The sequence below is a fragment of the Dendrobates tinctorius genome, unplaced genomic scaffold, assembly GCF_039654945.1.
Source record: "Dendrobates tinctorius isolate UK_male_01 unplaced genomic scaffold, ASM3965494v1 ptg000139l, whole genome shotgun sequence".
Lineage (NCBI taxonomy): Eukaryota > Metazoa > Chordata > Amphibia > Anura > Dendrobatidae > Dendrobates > Dendrobates tinctorius.
In genome coordinates, this window is record NW_027361807.1 from 2,210,414 (window position 1) to 2,237,781 (window position 27,368).

The 27,368-nt window shown below is 41.6% G+C and overlaps 1 protein-coding gene across 2 annotated transcripts in view; it reads right to left on the reverse strand.

The window, feature by feature from the left end:
- GPRIN1 (G protein regulated inducer of neurite outgrowth 1) overlaps window positions 1–27,368 on the reverse strand; it is a 165,743-nt gene that overhangs the window by 34,379 nt on the left and 103,996 nt on the right. The window contains exon 2 of one of the 2 annotated variants that reach the window (XR_012220226.1): window positions 13,484–14,576. The exons of the other annotated variant lie outside the window; for it this stretch is intronic. The gene's annotated coding sequence lies outside the window, so the exon portion shown is untranslated. Of the gene's footprint in view, window positions 1–13,483; window positions 14,577–27,368 lie in introns of those variants that run through there. 2 annotated transcript variants of the gene reach the window in all.

Below are 27,368 nucleotides of genomic sequence, written 5' to 3' on the forward strand. Positions count from 1 at the left end.
ATATACGGTATTCTAAACGTATTTACTGTATGTAATCCATCTCTTCTATACTATCGGCACCTGCTGTGATTTTACACTACAGCGGTTGCTGAATTATGGGGTTTTCTTCTATCTATGCAATATAAATATATACAGTATATATGTGTGTGTGTGTGTCACTAACATATATATATATAATAGATATATGTATTCTATGTGTATATATCTATTCTATCTATGCTATTCTAACCTGTCAGTGTGATTTCACTATAGCCGCATATGAATTTCCGGCTTTTCAAATGCGATCAGTGTTTAAAAATCTTACAGCACTCGCATGGTCTATGTGCTGGGTAATTTTTGTCTCGCACCCATTGTCTTCTATTGCCAGATGCGATTCGATTTTCGATTACAATCTCAGCATGCTGTGATTTTTTTCCAGTCTGATCGTGATTCGATCCAATTTTGAAAAAAAAAACGCAGATATCGGATTGCATTCGTACGATTTCATCGCAAGTGGGAATGAGCCTTTAGGCCACATGCACACATTGAGTGAGTACCGTATATACTCGTGTATAAGCCGAGACTTTCAGCCCATTTTTTTGGGCTGAAAGTCCCACTCTCAGCTTATACACGAGTCATATACGGGGGTCGGCGGGGGAGGGGGAGTGGGGGGTGACAGAGACCATACTCACCCCTCCTGGCACGGTCTCTGCAGCTCCCCTGCTTCCCCCATGATCTCAGTGTCCCAGCTGTTCCTGCATTCAGCGGTCACGTGGTACCGCTCATTAAACTCATGAATATGCACATATTTAATGAGCGGTACCACGTGACCGCTGAATGCAGGAACAGCTTGGATGCCGACATCATGCTGGAAGCAGGGGCTGAAGAGACCGGGTGCCAGGAGGGGAGTGGTGAGTATGACGGGGGAGCAGAGCAATACTTACCACTCCCCGTTCCATCGCTGTCTCCGGGTCCTCTGGCTGTGACATTAGAAGAGGGCACGATGATGTAGTCAGTGCGCGCCCTCTGCTAACATCACTGCACAGGACCCAGGAGACAGCGATGGAACCGGGAACGGTAAATATAGCCAGTGCCAGGGGCCTGAGCCAGCAGCTACACCGGCGCCTGGCCCCCAGCGATGGAGAGGTGAGTATGTGTTTTTATTTTTATAGCAGCAGCGGCAGCAGCACATGGGTGGTGTTTATATATAGAGCATCTACTTGGGCCACTATTAACCATTTTGCAGCATATGGGGGGTATTGATGTATGGAGCTTCTACTTGGGCCACCATTAACCCTTGTGCAGCATATGGGTGGTGTTTATATATGGAGCATCTACTAGGGCCACTATTAACCCTTGTGCAACAGATGTGGGGTATTTATATATGGAGCATCTACTTGGGCCACTATTAACCCTTGTGCAGCATATGGGGGGTGTTTATATATGGAGCATCTACTTGGGCCACTATTAACCCTTGTGCAACATATGGGGGGTATTTTATGTATGGAGCTTCTACTTGGACCACTATTAACCCTTGTGCAGCATGTGGGGAGTATTTATGTATGGAGCTTCTACTTGGGCCACCATTAACCCTTGCGCAGCATATGGCGGGGTATTTATGTAAGGAGCTTCTAATTGGCCACCATTAACCCCTGTGCATCATATGGGGGGTATTGATGTATGGAGCTTCTACTTGGGCCACCATTAACCCTTGTGCAGCATATGGGGGTATTTATGTATTGTTAAATATTAATAATTCGTTAAATATTTCTTATTACACCCAGTTCTGTAGAATGCTTTAGCTTACATGACATAGGCTATTTTTAAGCTTGGCTCATGGTAGAAATGTCAGCTCACTACATATTTAAGTTTAGCCTTGAGGTAAATGTCAAACTCCATATATACCGAGATCACGTGTTTCAAGAGACGTATATAATTCATGGCTAACTGTAGAGGGTGCTGTCTTCTTCCCTCACCATCATGAGACACAGACGCAAGATGACATAACTCAACAGCTGGTATGTTACTTTAGTACAAAGAAGCCGAACTGAGAGACAGACGCCATTTGCCATGTGGGATCTCAGAGTATGAACTATGGACAATTTCTCTTTCACCTATTTTTATTCACCTGTTTTTCTGTAATAACCTTTCTTTGATGGAAGAATCCAAATAAACCACTATATTTTTATCTGGTAACTAGTCCTGAGTATTTTACAGGATATGCATTATTTTACATTGGAGAGCCAGCCAGATCTGAATTTTTGTACTTTTTTGTGGATTTTCCCTCCACTTGCCCACAAGGGGGATTGGACTTTGCTAACGTCAAATCATATGTGCAAGTTGTCAGGAATTCCACTATTCACAAGAATCAGACGGAACCTAGACGTGAGGACTATCAGTGCCAGATAGATTGAGAAGTACTACAAGTGCCAAAGTGCCAGACGTGCTGAAGCCAAGACGTGTGAAGACAACAAGCTGAGACATTTCAAGGTAAGAGAAATGGATGTCATTAATTGTCTTGCTAAGCAGAGTAAATTGAAATTTAAGTCTGTAGACAATTCTAATTCAGAAGTTTTATGGTTAAGTTTATATGCCGAGTGTGAACTCGAGAATCAGAGGTTAGATTCTAAGTTTTTCAATAGAGAAAGAGAGAGATTAAAAAATATTCTACAGATGGTAGATATATTTCATAGATCTGTGTCAGAGAAATCCAAAAATGATTGTTGTGATGTTCTCGAGATTGGCTGTAAAGTTAGGGAGATTGACTGTAATCAAGTGTCTGTAGCAGTCATTGAAGGTGACCTTGCAGACGTGGAACAAGATGGAGAAGTAGGAGGAGACTTCAGAACTGACGTAGAGGACGTACAAGGGAAAGACGTACCACTAAAAATAGAAGACTCACAGGCCCAAATCCGAAGTAGCGTGAGGAAGAATTTGATAAAAATATGCCAAATAATTCCTGCTTATGACAACAAAATAGATGTTTGTAGAAACTCTGAGATTTTTGAAAGTTGTGTTGATAAATTTGATTTATCTAACGAGGAGAAGAATCAGTTGTTCAAAATGTGGATCCCTGTAAACTTTGCTAGGAGATTGACTTTAAAGTTATCTGGTGAGACACATGAGAATTTAACTGATAAGGACAGATTAAAAATTCTCATTTTTTGTTCATCAAATGAAAATCATCCAGATATTGATATTCTTCAAAAATTAAGGATTGGTCGGAAGGAATGTATTTTTACGTTCATGTCCATATATGAACGTTTGTATAGAATGCTGAGTGAGAATGTCAAAACACCGTCCCTCATAAGGAGTTTTGTAAGCAAATTTTGGTTTCTAAATCCTGCATCTCGTGTTATTGCGTCACAAAAAGATTCATTGTTTGAATGTGCGCAATCCCTTGATTTTGCCAGAAAACACGAGAATCGTGAAAGGAAAGTAAATTGTGCTAATTTTGGAAAGACAGGCAGAGTAAAATCTTATCAGAAGCCTGTATTAGCAAAACCTTCTAAAATGAGTTTTCCCCAAATATATGAAGTACAAAGGAGATCACATGTTTGTTATAAGCCATATGGAATGATGCAAAAGAACACCGAAAAGACACAAATTGAATTAAGAAAAATGATGAGTTCTGATTTTCTTTCTGTAACAAAGATGGCCGAATTTGACAGACAGAAACAGGTGGTGAGTGACATCATGGCCTGTAAACTGAATACTCTGCTCCAAGAATCTATCAGCTTTAAAATGGCAAGAACCTTTCAGGATATTTTTTGCAGAGAAATAAGTATGGGTGTAGGAATTGGCTAGAAAAAGTAATATATTTTGTGTAACAGTGTTATACAATTAGTGAGTTATATGTAATTATTATATAGAGTATAATCCTGTAGTTTCATGGTTTGTGGATATATACATAGTCATACAGTATATATAGAGTGTTTGTAGAAGTAGAAATAGTAGAACTGTATTTTTTAATGAAAATTAAAATCTACATCAGTAATAATATTTAGAATATGAATATGATATTAACCTTATTTTTTATGTTTCCTTAGAATTTTCATTTCAAAGCAGGACTTAATCGGGAAAAATTCTCTTCCAAGGATTTATGCCTTTATTTACACAGGAAGTTGCAATAATTGCATGATTTTATATATCTAACCCTTAAAAGGAAATAACTAATTGCATTTTTAAATGTGTTCTGGGTGTATGCCTTTTCCTGCATGGCTTGAATGACAACCTCAACAGGTGAAAATTTCAACCTTGTTCTAATAATAAGTATACCAGACCAGTATACTATGTCCCTGTTCCATATGGAAAGAATTTTCAAGGGGGTCTCAACTTTTGCAAACCAATGGAATTTTTTTTTTTCCAGGCCTAAATGTCAAGTATAGCTATACAACATATATTTATGTAATGTGGAGGAATATTCAAAGAAATATGAAGACTAAATTGAAATAGTTTACAATGCATTGATAATTAGGATAATTTGGGTTAAAACACGTGTATTCATCACACCTTCGTATGTGAGGTATTTGGTTTAAACTTAATATGTGACACAGTCTTAGTGACAGTGACTGAGTGTATGAGCAGCTGCTGAGCGAGTAATGTGATATGTTTGTGAGGCCTCAGGATCCTGAATGCATGAGAAAAAAAAAACAAAAAAAACCCCAAAGCTTTTATCTTTAGGAGAAATATGCAGATCAGATAAATTATTAGAATATTAAGATACATAATGAAATATTATCTACACAACATATATTTCTGTATTTCTATAGTAATTATTTCTTGATTTAGTTAATAGTGGATAAGTGCAAAGTGCAATCGCACATCAAAATGGTTTATGCAAATTAATTTTTCCAAAGGATAATTTTATGATATTCAAATTAATTTTGATGGTTACACATCTTCAGACAAATAATGGTATAAGCAAGTATAAATTCACATAATTTATACATTAATTATTTTTAATTTTGGTTTTGATAAATGAATTATTTCATGAAACAATATTTTTTGGTATTAAGGGGGAAAATATGTTTTTTATCCTGACTACATCATCACATTTGATAAATACCTCTTCTTCACACATTTTAATAGGAAAAAATATTAATAAGGTACAATGGTATAAGTATTGGGTATAATAACAAGTATTATAAAGAGTCATTTCTTTACACTAAGAGGAATTACATGCAAAGTTGCATGATTTGAATATTTTGATAACACAAGTTTATGACAATTATGAAATAATCCAGATCATGGAAATATTAAGGGTATATATTACTGAAGACATAACTACTCTGCATCAACATAAAGGCCTTATTCTTATTTTTATTTTTATTCTTATTTTTCATTATTTTTAATTCTTTCACCAATATTTAGTAAAGTAATATCTACTGAGAATATTGCTTCATTAAATATAGCAATTATATGGTTCTATTACTAAGGAAAATGTTTCACTTCTGAGTTATATGCAACAATTCTTTTATTCATTCATTCGCTCACTCATATATTCTTATTTTGGTTCATGGCTATACATTCCTACATATTATTAGTATAATAAATATATTCCTTATTAATAAAGATGAAAACACTGGTTACATAAAACACAGTGACACCTATGGGTTGAAAAAGGTAATTACACCTAAGACATAAAAAAATGTTCTATCACATGAAGAATATGGATAATAATGTATTATCACTTATTATTGGTTTATTATTTCAAACATTGAAATCCATATACAGTACAAATTCTGATAATAATTATATGGATATTACTGATTGCTATGGTACGCTGTGATATTATAGGATAGGAAAATTACCGGATTTGGTATAGACTAGGGAATGAAGACTTCAAGCAAGATACTGAAATTACGTTAATAAAGACTTTTCATATTAAAATTGATTCTTATCAGTTGCAAGAAGAAGAATGCCGCGATCCAGAAGTCCCAGAAGGTAACAAAGCTATGACTTCTCAGTAAGACTGTGTTAATTACAAGTGCAGTATCCACCACTGACAGTCACAATTAAAGTGTCTAACCTGACAACCAGAGGACGATGATCCTACGATGCTGATGTGAACTGTGTTATCACGTTCTTATCAAGTTCCAGAAGTTTTCAATCACCTGTAAAGCTTCGATGTAAAGCTGGTGAACAATAAGGTAATTGTCAGGAAGCTACAACCCTGACATATGTCCTGTGCATTAGGACAAGGACTGGTTATGGTGCTATGTTTAGCAAGGAAGAGTCATTTTAACCCTTGCTTTGCTGACCAAAGACGTCACACCTGTTCAAAGACCAGTACCGATGGAGGATTCCAGAATATCCAAGGCGAGCCAATGTAAGCCCAGGTTTTTAAAATGTGACACTGCACAGATATTAAAGCTGCATAGACTTTGTTTTTGTATTACCATTTGAATTTATGAACTTTGATTTTATACACAACACGATTTCTACAACATCTATATGCTAGAGAAAAACTGTGTTTTTAAAAGAACCAAGAAGAAGACAGAAGACATCAAAATGAAGACCAGATGACATCAGATGATGATGACTGGACCTGAGATGCTTCAATTTAGACTTAGGGAAGTATAATTATACATATTTTATATGAATATTGTTCACGGCTTACCATAACATGAATTCAATTATGTTATTGAGTACTTATAACGGTAATCTGATATTATTATTATTATTGATATTAAATTATTTTGTCAAAGAAGAAGAAAAGAAGAAAAAAAAAAAAGATCTTGTTATATTTGAGGGTTCCAATTAATGTCTGTCTCCCTCAAAAGGGGGAATTGTTAAATATTAATAATTCGTTAAATATTTCTTATTACACCCAGTTCTGTAGAATGCTTTAGCTTACATGACATAGGCTATTTTTAAGCTTGGCTCATGGTAGAAATGTCAGCTCACTACATATTTAAGTTTAGCCTTGAGGTAAATGTCAAACTCCATATATACCGAGATCACGTGTTTCAAGAGACGTATATAATTCATGGCTAACTGTAGAGGGTGCTGTCTTCTTCCCTCACCATTATGAGACACAGACGCAAGATGACATAACTCAACAGCTGGTATGTTACTTTAGTACAAAGAAGCCGAACTGAGAGACAGACGCCATTTGCCATGTGGGATCTCAGAGTATGAACTATGGACAATTTCTCTTTCACCTATTTTTATTCACCTGTTTTTCTGTAATAACCTTTCTTTGATGGAAGAATCCAAATAAACCACTATATTTTTATCTGGTAACTAGTCCTGAGTATTTTACAGGATATGCATTATTTTACATGTATGGAGCATCTCCTTGGGACATTAACCCTTGTGCAGCAATATATGGGGGTATTTATCGTTGGAGCATCTTGATGGGCCACCATTAACCCTTTTGCAGCATTTTATGGGGGTATTTATCTATGAAGCATCTTTTTGGCCCACCATTAACCCTTGTGCAGCACCACCCTCGGCTTATACATGAGTCAATAAGTTTTCCCAGTTTTTTGTGGCAAAGTTAGGGGGGTGGCTTATACACAGGTCGGCTTATACACAAGTATAAACGGTATTTGGTGGGTTTTTAACCCCAGTATTTGTAAGCCAAAACCAGGAGTGGGTGAAAAATGAAGAAATGGTGCAAATATTTCTATTATGCTTTTCCTCTGACCGTTCCACTCCTGGTCTTGGCTTTCAAATACTGGGGTAAAAAACTCATCAAATACTCAGTGTGTCCATATGGCCTTATAGTGAAGAACTTTCGTTGCTCTTTCACTCGTATTGTTGTTTGGTTTATTGTTGATTTGCCTGGTTATTTTCACCAACTGTTTAGAATTAGTGTAAATTACTATTGTAGTTAAACAGAATTATATCAGTCACTGACTGTTACTGCTTTGCTTTATCTGTGCGTTGCATCCAGTCACCTGCAATAGGCTGTGAGTGTGAGCTGAGTGTCAGTGCTCTGTGCCCGGATACTCTCGCCTGAGAGGATCGCAACACAACTGTGGAGGAGACAGAGGAATTCAATTCTCCATCTCCTCCATTGCCGGCATCTGGGGGAATTGTACCACACTCAGGTGATATCCGAGTGCAGTGCAATGTTTCACACGCACCCATAGACTTATATGGGAGCGTGAGATCTGAATCTAGCATGCAATCGCAGCATGCGGCAATATTTTTCCTGTCTGATTGCGATCTGATCGGAGCAGGAAAAAAAAATGCAATTGAGAACAGAACCATAGTATTAAATTGGTATGAATGCAATCCGATTTTTAATCCAATTGCATTTGTCCTATTTAATCGCAAGTGAGAGCGAGCTCTTGCACTGACATTAAAGGTGGAACAAGTTCTGAAATTATTCTTCGTGGTATGATTTTTTTTTTAAAGAGTTTAAAGGGAATCTGTCACCCTTTTTTTCGACCATGAGCTGCTGGCACCGCCATCAGGGGCTTATCTATAGCATTCTGTAATGCTGTAGATAAACCCCCGATGTAACCTGAAAGATAAGAAAAAAAGAGTTAGATTATACTCACCCCGGCGTCCGGTCCGGTCCGATGGGTGTCGCGGTCTGGTCCGGCGCCTCCCATCTTCATACGATGCCGTCCTCTTTTTACCTTCCTGTCATGGCTCCTGCGCAGGCGCACTGCTCTGCCCTGTTGAGCGCTCCAAGCCTCCATTCCAATCCTGCACAGTCTATCCCCTCTTTCACAGCACCTGCGCACCTCCTAATGCGCTCCAGGACTCTATTTCATTCCCGGCTTGCATATTGCGCATGCACAGGGCTCATGGCGCTCCAAGCCTCGCGATCATGTCCCACACCTCGGGGTCACAGACACCGGAAGCACTTTCCCCGGTACCTATTTATAATGATCCACTGCCACCAATGTCAATTCACCCTGGCAACCATAGTGCTACTAGGCGCTTTATCCTCCATACCTGGTCACCACTCATATAAGGTCAGTACCTGGTTCATAATGTATTTTTTGGCGGACACTGAGCTTTTCATCCCCTGTTACCTACAGTGGGTTTTCACATAACCCCCTCCCCACTTGTTCTATTTTCTTGTAGTATATACCACTATATATTTATTCCTAAGGATGTTTTTTTACTTTAAAACTATGTTCTACCATACCAGACAATATTTAAAACACATTTCCTTTTTTTTCTCTCAGCTTAAAGCTTCCAACATTATCTCTTAATTCTGTTTGTGTGCACTGTTACATGAGACAGTCAAGACCTATATAGGTCAGTCCCCTATTTTATGACATATGTCTGCTATATTTTATTGCTCTTTTGTTCACCAACTCATATAGAAGAGCTCATTGTTTTTAATGAATACTGTACATAGTTTGTGTTTTTTTGTGTTTTTGTTTCTTTTTTCTGTCTTATTTACCGTATATACTCGTGTATAAGCTGACCCCCCTAATTTTGCCACAAAAAAATTGGAAAACTTATTGACTCATGTATAAGTCGAGGGTAGTGCTGCACAAGGGTTAATGGTGGTCCAAAAAGATGCTCCATAGATAAATACCCCTATAAAATGCTGCAAAAGGGTTAATGGTGGCCCAACAAGATGCTCCAAGGATAAATACCCCCATATATTGCTGCACAAGGGTTAATGGTGGCCCAAATAGACGCTCCATACATAAATACCCCCATATGATGCACACGGATTAATGATGGCCCAAGTAGAAGCTCCATACATAAAATACCCTCCATATGCTGCTGCCGCTGCTGCTATAAAAAAAAAAAAGCCATACTCACCTGGGGGCCAGGTGCCAGTGTAGCCGCTGACTCAGGCCACGGGCACTGGCTATATTTACCGTTCCCGGTTCCATCGCTGTCTACTGGGTCCTGTGCAGTGACGTTAGCAGAGGGCGCGCACTGACTACGTCATCATGCCCTCCGCTAAATGTCACAGCCAGTGGACCCGGAGACAGCGATGGAACGGGGAGTGGTAAGTATTTCTCTGCTCCCCCATCATATTCACCACCCCCCTCCTGGCGCCCGGTCTCTTCATCCCCTGCTTCCAGCATGAAGTCGGCGTCCCAGGCTGTTCCTGCATTCAGCGATCACGTGGTACCGCTCATTAAATATGTGCATATTCATGAGTTTAATGAGCGGTACCATGTGACCGCTGAATGCAGGAACAGCTGGGACACTGAGATCATGGGGTAAGCAGGGGGGCTGCAGAGACCGTACCAGGAGGGGGAAGTATGGTCTCTGACACCCCCCACTCCCCCTCCCCACCAACCCCCATATATGACTCGCGTATAAGCCGAGAGGGGGACTTTCAGCCCCAAAAAATGGGCTGAAAATCTCGGCTTATACACGAGTATATACGGTACTTGCAAGCAGAATGTCGACTTATTGCTTAAAATTACGGATTTGTTCCATTGTCTGTACACCTACATTATCTATGTGAAACGCCATGTTTTTGTATATATTTTCCTTTGGTGGATTTACATGTTTTCATATTTGTATTTTTGTTTGTCTTCTAGCGTGGTTTGAAAAAGACCTTCATTGGTCGAAATGTCACAAACAATGCATCTGCTGTGTATTCTTTTTACCATGCACTATTTTGGCGGTGTTATTTTTCTTCACCATTATTAAAGAATTTTCTTGCAAAAAAATAATATTGAGTGCGGCTGTTTTAAACTCTTATATACTTAATTGGTTCAGCCTGCACCATGATTTCACTTACGGCTGTGGGCACATTTTTTTTACCAGCATTGATTTTCTTTACATGACAGAAATTTGGCATTTTAACAGGGGCGTGTAGACTTTTTAAGTCTGATGTATATAACAATTTTGACATTTTAATGTGATTGCGTATTAAATTGGTGGGGTACTTACTGGTTAGCTTTTCTATCGACAGTAGTCATTCCAGGGTGGAGATTATTATTAGGCTGTACAATGAATGAAAACCAGCTCTGTAGTTTGACAGCGAAAAGGTACAAAACGTCTGTCAATGATTTTGATTAACCAACATGTTACCAGAGACAATGGAGCGGAGACTGTTATTTGCTGAGAGATTCATTCTAAGTTTCCATTCTAACAAGCAGAATCTAATTTGCTGTTCGGTGGCCAAGAGAAAATAAAGCAGAATGAAAATTAACATGAGAAAAAATCCTCCTCCACAAAAGCAAATCCAGTCTTAAGGCTGTTTCTATAGGAACAATTTCACCGAGCTGAGCGCAGCTCTGATGTGCACCAAACTGATAAGTGCTGAAGTCTGTGATCACATATTACCATCATGTCTCTTTTTATATGCCAACCTCCTCCCCACCTCCCATCTTATGTTGAAGAGGTTCTCTGGTCAAGACCACCCCTTTTGAAATGCCTTACGGAGCACACTCTACCAGACAGAGCAAAAAGTAAATATGGAAAGATTTTACGTAGAAGACCTGATGCATGTGTACATTACATGAATGGGATCCTGTTAGCCATTTTCACCTGGTGAAAATGCTGAGAGTGTTCGGGTGCACTCAGTCAGCCATATAACAGGGATGACGGCCAGTGGCTTTCCTAAGCCGAGCGTGACAGCTACATAGAAATACACGATGATGCGCTCGGTTCAGGAGAGCCGCTGGCCAGTCATAGCAATGCGTTGCGATCTTCGTCTTTGTTAGGCTAGGTTCAGATTTGCAGTTGAGTCCGCAGCGTATCATCTGCATTCCCAAATGCATGCAAAAATGCATGCAAACGCATGTTTATGCAGCGTTTTTATCCGCATCATTGTGATGTCAAAAAACGCAGCGTTTACATGTGTGAGTATGCGTTTTTGCAGGCGTTTGCAATTTTTATGCGCATGCGTTAGAAATTTCCAATTTTTTCCAGTAGCTTTTCCTTGACATCAGACACCCAGTAGGCGTGTCTCATGGGATTTCTATATATATATAGACACAGTGCACGGAGTAAATCCTTGTCTTTGGCTGCTGTATATACCTGCAAGGTGGATCTTGACCTGGACAGCTTCCTAGAAGATCTGGATTTACAATTGAAGTTGGCTGCTGCCTTTGCTTTTACTTGTCAAGAACACAGAAGAAGAGAAAGACTGAGAAGACGTCATAGTCGCTATGGGCAACACCCCATCCTTGAACTCCGAGAAAGCCGTGGAGCCTACCTCTCCTTGTACACCGAGCTGCAGCATAACCCGGAGAAGTTTTTTGACTACACGAGGATGTCGCAACAGAGCTTCCATGAGTTGCTGCTACATGTCCATGGATCCATCGCCAGGCAGGACACACAGCTCTGGTGAGCAATTCCTGCTGAGGAACATCTCTTGGTCACCCAAGGGTCACCCTACCCTATCCCTAATCCTGTCCCTAACCCTATCCCTAACCCTAAGCAGTGTACTGATTTTTGTTTTTCATTTTCTTTTCAGCAGATTCCTGGCTACTGTAGAGACATTGTCCTCATTACATTTCCAATTCTGGATTGGGGTATCCACCCTTTCTGGGATTATTGTACACACTTGTGCTTTAGTTGGCATTCTGCAGCAAGAATTCCTCACCCAACCCACAAGTGAAGTCTGGATTGAAAATACTTCCAAATTCCAGTAAATTTGCAATTTTCCTAATGGTGTGGGGGCTGTGGACGGCAAACACATTAGGATTATGAAACCAGCTGGAAGAGGAACAGAGTACTTCAATTATAAATAATATTTTTCCATAGTTCTAATGGCTATTGCGGATGCCGATTGTAAATTCATTGCCATGGACATTGGCTCTTTCAGATGAGGCAATGACTCGCAGATGTTCAAAAACTCAGACATGGGCCAACGTCTGTATTAGAATGATTTTAATTTTCCGCCACCACAACCTTTGCCCAAAAGTGATGGACCACCAATGCCTTTTGTTATTGTTAGTGATGAGGCCTTCCAAATGTGTGCCAACCTCATTAAACCGTACTCTAGTAGAAACTTAAATCACACCAAAAAATTTCAACCACAGACTGACAAGGGCAAGAACAACCGTGGAGTGTCCATTTGGATTGCTGGTATCGAAATAGCGCATTTTGTGCACATCCATTATCCTAAAAATTGACACTATTGATGAGGTTGTGAAAGCATGTGTTCTTCTGCACAACTACATAATGGTAAAAGAGCGACCCAGCTTAGAACCTGAGGAACCTATTACATTGCATGATTACCAATTTCACCCTCTGCTGAGAACCACAGTGGAAGTTGCCCAGATGAGGGATAAGTTTGCCGCTTACTTTGTTTCAGATAATGGACGTGTGGCCTGGCAAGATGAAACGATTTAAGCCGCTAAGTTAAATGTACCTGTTATGTTTTGTAACTGTTATGTACCTGTAAGGTCAAATATTACATACCTGTTATGCTTAAATGTACCTGTGATGTTAACATGTACATGTAATAATTTACCCCTAATGTTTCCTGATTTAAATATAAAGTACCTTCCCTCCCAAAAAAATTCTGTTTGTGTTGTACTTTAACTCAAAAAACAAGTGTGTTTGTGTCGGCGGCAGCACATAAAAATAAAAAAAACAAGGTATAGTGGTAACAAAATACAGCAACTTTTATTTTCAAGAATTTTTCAAATTTTATTTTCTACATTTTTAACAAAAAAAGGGTTAAGGTTGGGGTGATTTATTTTTTCTTCGGGGTTTACATGAGGGTGAAATGGGTAGGACCTTGGGTGTGGAGCTGTGAGGATTGGGTGGTAGATGATGAGGATGGGGTTACAGGGGAAGGGTCTACAGGGGAAGTGGCAACCAACTGAAGGATTGTATCAGGGATGGCAATGGAGACATTGGGGATAGATGACAAAGTGGAATCATGGGAATCGGGAGGAACAGACAGAGACACAAGGGAGGGAAGTGACAAATTGGTAGGTGAGGGTGGAGGTGGTGGATTCAAGGTGGGAATATATTTTTTTGGTTCCTAGTTTTGGTCCTGATGCCAAGATTTTTTTTTAGACCTTGCTTTTCTTGGCTAAGTGGGAATGCTGGGCTCTGTAGCAATCATGGGCCTTGTTGCTGTACTGGGTCGCATTAGGGGTGCTGTAGTGGGCAAAGGTGCTGGACTGGGCAGCGGTGCTGTAGTGGGCAGGGGTGCTGGACTGGGCAGGGGTGCTGGAGTGGGCAGCATCGTAGATCCTGATGGCTGCAGGGGTGCTGTACTCAGGAGCATGGTGGATGCTGCCGGCTGCAGGGTTGAAGTACTTGGCAGCATGGTCGCTCAGTGAACTGGAGGCGGTGGTGGTGGCGGATAGTTCGGTGCTGTGGGAGCTGGATAGCACATTTCCTCCAGGCGGTCTAGGCGATTGTTGACTTCCTTGAACCCACTCTTCACTCTGTCAGCAATCAACTTAACCCCATCCTGGAAGACCGAGCTTAACTGAAGAAACTAGGGCATGCCTGACCTCTCCCAGGCCCTCTACCACTGACGAGAAGACCCAGCAAAAGCAGAGGCAGAGGACTGGGAGAGGGGAAAACCTGATGGACCGGCTGCCTCTTCCACAGCCTGTGAAGCCTGCAAGGTTGCGCCATAGCTGGTGGATGACTGGGACTGTGTCTGTTCAGTGCCTGGTAGATGAGGGGCCGCTTCAACTGAGGAGGCCCCTGGTTGTGTAGTGCAGCACCAGGTTCTGTGAAAAAAAAAAGAGAAAAACATTAGTGAAAAAATAAAGTTTGTGTTGTGCTGCTCCAGGTTCTGTGTGGGGGAAAAAATTAAACATTAGTCAAAAGAAAAAAAAAAATATATATACACTTACGTTCACTGAGCAAGTGCAGGCCTCGGAAAGGCAAGGTCCCAGTGGTACTTGTATTTTTTGAACCTTGCAGAAGAACCACTTCGAACCCGAAGCTGCTCTCTCATGTCCTTGTTAAAGCGGTCCTTGATCGAGCGCCAACAGATTTTGATTTTTTAACCCTTTCATTCCACGCTGGATTTTTTTAAATTTTTGTTGCATTTTCTGGTTGTTCTGCCTGAATCCGTGCGTGGAGTTGGATTGGATACAACTTACAGAGATTGGGGTAAGCTGACTGCTTTGCTTTTTTTTCTTTTTGCCATATTTCCTTTTATAGAGCTATCAATTATCAGGTAGATGAATCACTTCCTGGACCAACTCATTAAAAAAATGCATGCATATAGAATGCATGTGCATACGCATGTCCTTGCGTACGCATGCGTTTCCACAGACAGTAATGCGTTTATTTGATGCACTCAACCGCAGGCGCATGACTGCACATATTTACTGGATTTTTGCCGCTTCCAAAAATCCAACATGATGCGTTCACTGGACCCTGCCGCACACCGAAAAACAACGCATGCGTACGCTGACGCATGCAAACTGATGCATCCTGTCCTGCTATGCATGGCTTCCTCCATCCTGTCCTGGTGTCTGTGGCTCCACCTGTTGTATGCATGACTCCCCCAGTCCCATTGTTGTATGCATGGCTCACCCCCTGTCCCATCGTTGTATGCATGGCTTACCCTCACCCCATCCTACTCACCCTCCTCGCACCGTTGCTGCATCTCCATTGTCCCGGCATGGTAGCTCTCCTGTGCCGAGCGGTCACGTTGTACCACTCATTAAGGTAATGAATATTCCTTAATTCATTACCTTAATGAGTGGTACCATGTGACCGCTCAGCATAGGAAGAGCTGCCGGTGCCGGGACAAAGATGCAGGGACGGAAATGCAGCGACAGCGCGAGGAGGGTGAGTATGATGTCTTCTGGAAGCCAGCGGCTGCAGCTTTCACTGTGCCACAGCCACCGGCTCCTGCCGCTGCTCCGCCACTCCCCCTTCCTCGACCGGCTTTCTGGTCAATGACTCATGTATAAGCCGAGGGGGGAGTTTTCTGCACAAAAAAATGTGCTGAAAATCTAGGTTTATACACAAGTATATACGATATATTATATTGATACAATTTTGGCATACATTTTGGAGTAGATATGACATTTTGATCACTTTTTACAGCATTTTTAGTGCTAAGGCATGCACCAAAAAAAAAACATAATTTGGCGTTCTTTAATTTTTTCTGTTTACGGTGTGTATCAATCAGGTTAATTATTTTTAGATTTTGATTGATTGGACTTTTCTGAATGCGGTGATACTACAAATGTTTTTTTTTTAAATTTTTATATTACTTATTTTTAATGGGGGGTGATTTGAAATGTTATGTTTTTTTCAGATTTTTAAAACTTTTTTTTACCTTTTCACTGCATTTAATAGTCCACTTAGGGGACTTGAACGTGCGATTGTTTGATCCCTTGTATTATTAATGTCTATTTTTATTGTAAAAACACAGGTAAAGGACACTAAAGGACACTAAAAACAGCAGAAAAAAAGGCAGCAGTATTTACCAACACAGGTCAGAAAACTAATGCATTAATAGGATGTAGCAGCCCCTCTTGATAAAGGGGGGAGGCAAAACAGGTGCAAAATACTGATGAAACAACCACTCACAAGTCACAACCTAACAATTCATGGAGGGGATGGTCGGCTAGAATTAGAATTTGCACACAGTGTCTGGATTACAAAACTTAGAAAAAAAACAATGAAAGGATACTCTGCAGTAAATGAATAAGTAGTAGTAATATATGTAAAGAAAACATTATTTTGATCAAGAGAGCGTAGAATACAATCCTACCAAGACAAGGTGTACACAATCAGGATGGCCCTAACTCTAGTGACTCACCTCGCTATGTGCCAACAGACCTCAAAATAGATGGGGGTCAAGCAGGACCTGGATTTGACTTTGTTTTACACCTGCCCGTAGAAAGCTAAATGTCATGATCCAGGACGGGGTTTCGCTTTAGCCAGTCCTGATCAGACTGGGGGTTAATTGTTCCACCTCTCTCTGGCAGAGGGCGGCTATTTAATGCTCACTGGACCTAGGTCCGGTGTCAGTTATACTCGGCTGAGTGCTTCCCCTGGCACACACATCACCATGTCCTCAGCCATATGCATTCGATCAGGCTCATCATAAATATGCCCCAGGGCTTCAAAAAAATGCATCCACATTCATACGCTCAGGGGCCGTGGTTGGAAAGGAGAAAGCCCAAGCTTGGGGGGCTCCCCTTAACAGAGACATAATGACCCCCACTCTCTGACCTTCATCCCCAGAAGAGTGTGGTCTCAATGAAAAAAAAGCTTACAGCCCTCCTTGAAAACTCTGAATTTCCTTTTATCTCCAGAAAAGGTATCTGGTAACTTAACCGGAGACTCAGGGGAAACTAATGTAACATCCCGAGCCCCTGATAAGAATACCCCCTGCACAGTGTCAGTGATCAGCTGCTGAGACTGAGCCAGGACTCGTTTTCCAAGGAGTTTCTGAGACATCTGAGTCAGGTGCCTCACCTGCTCAGAAAGACCGTGCATAGGATCCATCACATACACAGGAGAAAGGGAGCAGAGAAAAAAAAAAGGTATGGGTCAGTTATAATGTCAGAGACAGCGCACTACACTCGCTCACAGAGCCAGTGCGCGTGTCCTGAGTACAGAAACAGTGCTAAAAGATACCTGTGGAGCAGGGCAGCAGAGGTGACAATGCGTGCTTCAAACTATTAGTGTCAGGGTCCAGTCAGAGCCGGAAAGTAAAGAAGCACAGGACCTGCGGACACTGAAGTTAGCAAGCTGGCACAGGACCTATGGTCAGGTGACTGCAAGGGGGCGGAGCTTAGCATCCTGCTTTCAGATATGACAGGACACTATACAATAACTCAGAGTCAGGCAAAACGGAGGTCACAACAGTACGGGCAAACTAGGCACAGGAGGGACAAACAGATGGGTAGTCAGACAAAGCCAAAGGTCATACACAAGAGGGCGACGTGGTAACAAGGGGACAAGCAGAGAGAAGTCGGGTCTCAAGCAGAGAGTCATACACGAGAGGTAGCGCAGTACAAGAGGGGCAGGCAGAACTCGTATCAGGGACAGAACCGGATCAAAACCAAACAAGCAAGCAAGATATCAGGCACAAGGCACACATACGCACAAGGTAAACTAACTCAGCCGAGGGCAGGAGTATAACTGACACCGGACCTAGGTCCAGTGAGCATTAAATAGCCGCCCTCTGCCAGAGAGAGGCGGAACAATTAACCCCCAGTCTGATCAGGACGGGCCAAAGCGAAACCCCGTCCTGGATCATGACACTAAATAGACAAGTTGTGCAGCCCAAAGAGAAGTTGCTCCTCTCCCAAAAGTACAAGAAAATATAGCCTATGTCTTAGCGTCACAGGAATACCAACATGGCAGCAATGTGGGCCTTCTGCAGTCCAGTCACTACCATTGCGATCCATCGGCGCCCAGCCATTACAGTGTTTTTTAAAGCCAAAAAAATAACCCACCCAAAAAAAGTCAGAAAGAAAGCTTTAGGCTGCAAGCACAAACCGGAAAATTGCAGTGAATTATTACATGCCGGTTTTGCCTTGATCTTATTGTGGAATTGTCATCACCGGGGTGAAGTCTGCACAAAAATTGCTGCGAAAGTCAATTTAGGCATGGAAAATATCCAACATTTTGATGAGATTTTTACTTTCTAGCAAATTCACGTTTGCAAATCTGCAACTAATACCTAAGTACATTGAATATTAAAGTATTACTACTTAGATTGGCAGAGTCATTGACAAGAGAGTTTTGCCTGAAAACGTCATGTGTGTCTTAGAGTGTTGCACACATGGCAGAATTGTTGCAGACATTTTTGTAACTGTTCCATTCATTTAAACAAGGCTTGCAGAAATCCATGTGCTTGGCCCAAAATCCTATTTAGATGTTTGGAATGGATGTCTTTTACAAATATGCCACATGTGAATATTTATTGAGGATGCAAGGTTTAATTTGGTAGAGTTTTGTGAGTTCCCCAATAGTCCATTTCAGTATTAAAGGGAATGTTTCATTAGGATCACCCCCCCGAGCAGTCTATATCAAGAGAATCATCCCTCCTAAGCCATCTATATAGGCATGCAGGTCCTAGGAAGATTCCATTTCACAGGCAGTCAGTATTATAATACAGAAGAGCTGTGAGAGCTGCAGCTGCTAAAGTGTTTGTAAGAAGTCTAAGCTCAGTTCTCCTGTTCTGTGTTAGTTACTTGTCTCATACTGGTAACTCCCCCTTTCATTTAAAATAATCTCTGGAGGCAAATTCTCATGCAGATCAGTGTCTGGACTATAGTTTGGAACAGCTTATTTACATATAAGAAAAACGTGGAATAATACATCAGATATTGCAGATATCAAGTTATTGTTTTTTTCAGATTCCTATGACCTTCGTGCCTCAAAAAGATGACTTAGTGGGTTGATCCTACTGACAGATTACCTTTCAGGTATATGTACACAGAGACTTTTAGATGCTGGTTTTTGATGTAGGAAGATTATTCAGGAAAATGCTGGCAACGTTTTACCTTAAGCATTGCTTCTAACGTTTTTTTGGACATCTTTGGGGTTGCTTTGATGCCAGTGTCTTTTTTTACTCTCTATATACAAAATAGTAGCAGCTTCCCATTTAAAACCAACAGAATAATGGACCAGTCAATATTTTTAGCCACTTCACAGCTTTCAAAGCCTGAAGTGGTAAAAAGAAGTGACAAAAGACCGGGAATATGAGTAGAAAGTCATTCTGACATTGCGGTGCACATGTTCATTTTTTTTTAAATATTTTTTGTGCTTTATTCTGGTGGGTTTCAGACAGAATCTGCCTGAAAAAGATGCCATGGGTACTTTCTCATGTTGTCATGAGCTTGGACTGCGATGTGACCAAAAACTGCTGGCTTTATTTTTTCACTGCAAATAAGAACAATTTTTAAATTGATTGTTTGTGGCTGTGTGGTGATGGAGTTAAACCATATGCCAGGCCCATTAACAATCAATTTGAAAACAAATCAATTCCTGCTAATGTACTTAACCTACAACACTTAACCTATGACACTTAAAAAAAAATATGCATTAACTGCATTTAGAGTAGGTGTGGAAATGTATTATTCCCATGATCCCATCCTTTTACCCGACCATAGTCCAGCAAATGTACTATAAGCTATTGATGATCGAGCACTAAAATGCTAGAGTGCTCGGTCCTTGAATTGAGCAGGAGGGGTTCAACTTGAGTATCCAGTAAAATGGAAGTCTATGGGAAATTCAAGCATTTTTAAGGTAGACTCTAACAGGAGGGTTGGGGGACCAGGAAAATCGCTGACATGGATGGACAGCACTCAAATGGAATAGGAACAGTATAGGGCAGACACCTGGACACATGTTTTACGTGAAGGTCACGTCTGGGAAAAATGTTGTCAGAGTATTACTCCACTTTTACGAACTGACAATAAAATATCCAAAAACCAAAGATAAAATTGATTTTACGGGAAGAAATGTTAGGAACATTATTTCTTACATAATGACTTGTGTATAAGGCAAAATTAAAATAGCCAGGCCATTTCTCACTGTATTTCTCCGTCGTCTATGACATCGTAGAGGGTGAAATAAAACTATACCCACTGATAGCCACCGATAAATGTAATTTTAACATTTTACTCCCTTATCTGGGCATGTGGTGTGTGTAACATGGTCAGACACATCCTATTTATTTTATGAAAGGGGTACTCTGAAACTCACAAAGCCTATGAGGACAATGCTAGAACTGTCAAAAAAATAGAAGGAAGAGAGACTCTGATACATCCTGAATTAGACGTAAAGGAGGGCCTTATACTTATTCTGTTAAAATTGTTATGCAGTGGGACACCTAGACTCATAAAGCCTATGCACTAAGTGCAAAGACTGCCAAAAATTAGAAGGAGTCACTGCAATACACCCTGGAAAACAAGTAGGTGAGGGCCTCAGAAAATATATTTTTTCCCATTTTTAAAGCATTTGACTCCTACACTGGTAAAGGCAATGCACTTAGGGCAAGGGCTGCCAAAGATTAGAAGGAGGGACTGCAATGGCCTCAGAAAACATTTTTTTGCCCATTTTTAAGGAGGTGGACTTCTAGACGGGTAAAGCCTGTGTACTAAGTGCAAGGGCTGAAAAATATTTACCCCTGCATGATGTCCCTGATGACGTAGTGGAGTAGGAAGCGAAGGACAAGAAAAAAAGAAACCATGAACTGTATACCCATTTTGGGGTGATAAGGGGTGCAAGGAAATACACCAGGCCAGAACCTCCAAGATGCCACGTGTCCAGCTTGGACACCCACTAGTTGTACAGCACAGAGGAATCATGGAGGACGTTGGCATGGTTGGCTAGGTACTCCTTCACCATCTTCCAAAACTTTTCCCTCCTTGTCAGACATCAGGGCCTGGACACTGGAAGGGTACAATGAAACTGTTGCAGACCTTTGACAGTATTCCCCTGCCTCTGTTGGGCATGGTGTGTGTCGCTCTTATCTCTCCGCCTTGATTGCCCAAGGAACTATGACCTCTGACCCCAGCGTTGTCAGATTTTTGTACTATTTGTTCAACTAGGGCCTTCTGGTAATGCACCATTTTGCTAGCCTTTTCCACTGCAGGAAGGAGAGATTGAAAGTTATCCTTGTAGCATGGGTCGAGAAGGTTGAATAGCCCGAAATCAGTATTAGACAAAATGCGTATAACATGAGGGTCACAGGAAAGGCAGCGGGACATAAAGTCAGCCATGTCTGCCAGGCTCCCAACAAGTAAGAGACTCTCCATCTCCTCCTCCTCTTCTGCCCATCCATGCTGAACAGATGTATGAAGCTGGTTTGGGTAGTACCTTCTGTAATGCAGGCAGCCATCTCCTGTTCTTCTTCCTAAGCCTCCTCATTATCATCCAATCCACTCTGAGAAGATGAGATGATGCTGTGCTGGGTAGTATCACCCTGTGTACTTTCTTCGTCCATCTCCAGCACATCCACATGCAAAGCTTCCTCTTTCATTGTGAGCAATGAGCGTTTGAGTTGACACAGAAGCGATATGGCTACACTGATTATGGCATCATTGCCGCTCACCATCTTAGTTGATTCCTCAAAGTTTTGTAAAACCTCAGATGTCAGACATTCAACCTGCTCATCAGTCGTTATATGAGGAGGTTGACTGGAATACCGACGGGCATGTTGTGGAATATCGACGACATATTGTAGCCTGTTTTCAACTACTGTCCTCTGCTGCTCACAAAGCATTGCCAGCATATGTAATGTGGAGTTCCATTGCATGGTCAAGTCGCACACCAATCGATTAGCTGACACATGTAAGCACTGCTGCAGCACTGCCTGATCGAAAGCAGCTGTAGCACATGAGTGAAAATGGGCACACACGTGGCGTACCTTCACAAGTAGTTCAGGCAAATCTGGGTTGGTTTTCAGAAATTGCTGAACCACTAAGTTGGGCATCAGGTTATGGCCATTATCACACACCACCAGGTCTGGCTGTAGGTTCAGCGGCAAGAGCCACAGATCTGTCTAGTCTGTTATACCTTCCAACAACTCTGCAGCGGTGTGATATTTGTCACCTAAGCAAATTAGTTTCAGCAGAGCCTATTGCCACTTCACCGTTGCAGTCCTACAGTGCTTCCAGCATGCGACTGATATGGACGACGTGCTCTGAGATGACAATCCGGAGATGGAGCATGAAGCAAAGAAGGGTGTGCAGGAACTCGTGTTGGAGGTGGAGGAAGAAGCCCTGATGGAACTAGAGTCAGCAATCCTCAATGTTGGTAGCACGTGTGCTGTCCCAGGGTTCAACTCCATCCCAGCATGCACAAGGTTCACCCAGTGTGCCATCATAGAAATGTAGCATCTCTGGCCCCAAGCACTTGTACACATGTCGGCCAATAAGTGGACTTTCCCAGTAACTGCGTTGGTCAGAGCATGGGCGATATTATGGAACATATGCTGGTGTAAGGCGAGGTATGGCAAAATAGGGGCAAGTACCGAAGGACGGCTGCCATATTGAGGTTGCAGAAATCCTCAGTGTCCACAAGCCTAAACAACAATATTTCCAGGGCAAGCAGTAAGGAAATGTGCTCGTTTAGTGTTTGGGCCTGTGATTGGGTGGCTGGGTATTTACGTTTGCGTTTCAAGGTCTGGAGTAAGGACAGCTGAATGTTAAGCTGGGACAATTGCACATGGTTGTCAATGATTCCTGATAAATATCTGTTCGCGGTTCAGGATGTGCAATTCCTGGGTTAACTGGTGTTGGCTTTCGACTTCCTAATGGACTTTGAGAAGGTCTGTGCAGTATTGGAATGCACACCAGTCGCTGCTGCGACACGGCCTGGGCACAGTATTGGAATGTCCGTGGTCACACCGGTCGCTGCTGCAACCCGGCGGGTGAGGGGCTCACCAATGCTAGCCCCTACTTCAGCTGAATGTGTTGTGCAGCGCATGAACTTACAGAGTCTGTGCACCACAATACATACTGCCGGCCAATCAGAGGCCAGCAATTGACGTTGGCTTGCATGTGGCTGGGCATTGACATCCTGCACTCCTGTCTCACGCTGAAATCAGTTGCTGACTTCAGAAGTGGACACCGTTGGATACATGGGAAGGTAAGTAAGAGTGTATATAAAGGTGAAACCAGAAGTTTACATACACTGTATATAAAAAGACACATATGCATGTTTTTTTCTCAATATCTGACATGAAATCAGAATAAACCTTTCCCGTTTTATGTCAATTAGGATTACCATACTTACTAATATTTGCCAAATGCCAGAATAATGAGAGAGGGAATGTTTTAAGCCATTTTTACTCATTACTGCAAAGTCAAAAGTTTACATACATTTCATTAGTATTTGCTAACATTGGCCTTAACCTGAATGACTTGGGTCAAACCTTTGGCATATCCTTCCACAAGCTTCTCACAATAGTTGGTCGGAATTTGAGCGCATTCCTCCTGACAAAACTGGTGTAACTGATGCAGGGATCATGCTGCTGCGATGTAGGTAGGTGCAGGCTCCACAAGATGGCAGTAGAGTGGAAGCAGGACTGCACCTACACAGAGTTGACCTGCAGTGCAGCAACAAGACTGCCACAGGTGGCACCAGAGTAGTCAAACTAGCCAGGTCAAATCCTAGACTGCAGCACAGTACCAAAGGAATAAGCAAATTAACCGTCAGGGACAAGCCAGAGAATTAGCAACGGTTGGAAGGAACTTTCAGCCAAATGTTCTTGGTAGACAACCATACCTTATCTCCCTCCAGGAACATGGGTCCTGTAGATCGTCGCTTATCCGCAAACTGTTTATGCTTGCCCTGAGCTTCGCCAATGTTCCTCTGGACCTCCCTCCATACCTCCCTTAGCCGATGAATGGCCGAATGAGCTCCAGGACACCCTGATTCCAACCTGGAAAACTCACCAAAATGGGGAAGAAAGCCATAATTACAAAAGAACGGAGAGGTACCTATGGACTGATTATTACGATTGTTAAAGGCAAACTCAGCCACTGGTAACAAACAACTGCAATCATCCTGCTGGCACGTGGCAATACACCGCAAAATTTGTTCAAGGGACTGATTGGTCCTCTCCGTCTGACCATTGGTTTGGGGATGATAGGCTGAGGAGAAGTAATATCACACCTTTTACAAAAAGCCCTCCAGAATTTGGACACAAATTGTACCCCCCTATCTGAAACCACATTCACAGGCACCCCATACAATTGCACCATGTGCTCAACAAACAACCTAGAAAGAGTCTCAGCATTAGGCAGTCCCGCCAAAGGCACAAAATGTGCCTGTTTACTGAATTTATCCACCACCACCCAGACCACAGTTTTGCCATTGGAAGGAGGGAGATCAGTGATAAAGTCAATGGACAAATGAGTCCAAGGTCTATCCAGAATTGGCAATGGCACCAATTCCCCGACTGGCCTGTTATGGGATCTCTTAGCACGGGTACAAGTATCACAAGCAGACACAAACATGGCAACATCAAAGGCCATAGAGGACCACCAAAACAGCCTAGCAAATAGCTTTGAGTGGCAGAGATTCCAGGATGCCCACTAAGAGCAGATACATGAAACTCCTGAAGCACCCTCAACCAGTGCAGAACTGGGACAAAGAGCTTATTGTCAGGCAATGACAGAGGATCAAGGGAATGAGCCTCATGAATCTCCCACTCCAACTCTGAGGACACCCCAGCAATGATCACCCCATGCTGAAGAATGGAGGAAGGAGGTTCGGGAGGTGATATCGGATTCAAGCTGTGAGATAAGGCATCCGCCTTGATATTCTTGAAACCAGGCCGAAAGGTGATCGAAAAAAGAAAGCGTGAAAAAAACGCGACCACCTCGCCTGTCTAGGAGTCAAATGTTTGGCCGGCTCAATATAAGACAGATACTTATGGTCCGTAATCACTGTGATCTGATAAACAGCCTCCTGCAAAAAGTGCCTCCATTCTTCAAAGGCCAACTTAATAACTAAAAGCTCCGGATTCCCAACATTGTAATTTCTCTCAGCAGGAGAGAATTTTTTCGAGAAGAAGGCACATGGCCTCAGGTTAGTCAAAGTGGCGGGTCCTTGGGACAACACCGCCCCCACTCCCACCTCCGATGAGTCCACCTCAACAATGAACGGTTTAGACAAATCAGGCTGGACCAAAACAGGGGCAGACATAAAGCATTTCTTTAATTAAGCAAACGCCTCCATAGCCGGAGCTGACCAGTTTTCGATATCAGCCCCCTTACGAGTCAGATCAGTGAGGGGCTTGACCAGCGTCGGACTGGCCCACCGGAGAACCGGTGGATTCTCCGGTGGGCCCTGGCATCTGGTGGGCCCTGGCACCTGCTGGCATACAGGGCCAGCAGTTGCCTAGGGCCCCAGCTGCTCCAGGGGCCCCCAGCCAGTGGTGTGTCGCACACCATGCAGCTGCTATGGGGGCCCCTGCCAGCGGAGCAGCAGCGGGTGTCAGGAGGCAGGAGCCCCTGTCCCCACTGCTAAAGAGAAATGAATATTCACTGCGAAGCAGTGAATATCATTTCACAGTCTCCACCCCCAGAGGCCCCGCCCCCAGCCCAGTAAGCCGCTCTGCAGACTACAGCTGTAAATCAGGGCCGGCGCCGCCCTCAGTCCTCTCTGCTCCTGGCTCACAGCCAGTGCGCGATGACGTCACTACATCGTGCACCCGCTGTGTGTCTGGCAGAGGGGGCAGCTCCTGACACTGAAGCCGGGATCAGCGTGGGAGCGAGGAGGAGAGGTGAGTATTGTGGATTGTTTTTTTTGTTTATATCTCTCTCGCTCTCTCTATTTGTCTCTCTCTATCTATCTATCTATCTATCTCTCTTATATCTATCTATCTTTCTATCTCTATCTATTATCTATATCTATCTATTTCTATATCTATCGCTCTATCTTTATATCTATCTTTCTATCTCTACATCTATCTCTATATCTATCTATCTCTATATCTTTCTATATATATCTCTATATCTATCTATTATGTCTATCTATCTATCTCTATATCTATCTTACTCTATCTATCTCTATATCTATTATCTCTATATTTATTATCTATCGAGCTACCATCTATATCTATCTATCTTTATCTATATATATCTCTATCTAATATCTATATCTATCTATCTCTATACCTATCTATCTATTTATCTATCCGTTATCTATCTCTATATCTTTTCTCTGTATCTATCTATCTCTATATCTATTTCTCTCGCTATCTATCGCTCTATCTCTATATCTATCTCTATATCTATCTTTATATCTATATCTATATATCTATCTCTATATCTATATCTATTTCTCTTTATATCTATCTCTATATCTATCTCTATAGCTATCTATCTATATATCTCTATCTATCTCTATATCTATCTCTCTGTATATCTATCTATCGCTCTATCTCTATATCTTTCTATCTCTATATCTATATATCTATCTATCTTTCTCTATCTATTTATCTCTATCTTTTCTCTGTATCTATCTCTCTCTATATCTATATCTATCTATCTCTATATATATCTATTATCTCTATATCTATATCTATTTCTCTCTATATCTCTCTCTATATCTATCTATCTATTTATCTCTATCTCTATATCTATCTCTCTGTATATCTATCTATCTTTCTATCTCTATATCTATCTTTCTCTATCTATCTATCTATCTATTTATCTCTATCTATTATCTATATCTATCTCTATCTATCGCTCTATCTCTATATCTATCTTTCTATCGCTACATCTATCTCTATATCTGTCTTTCTACCTATCTCTATATCTATATCTATCTATTATGTCTATCTATCTAGCTATCTCTATTATCTATATCTACCTATCTCTATATCTTTCTGTCTTACTCTATCTCTATATCTATCTGTTATCTCTATATTTATTATCTATCTTTATCTATCTATCTCTATCTATTATCTATATCTATCTCTCTATCTATTTATCGATCTCTGTATCTATCTCTCTCTATATCTATCTCTCTCTATATCTACCGCTCTCTCTATCTATCTTTATATCTATATCTATATC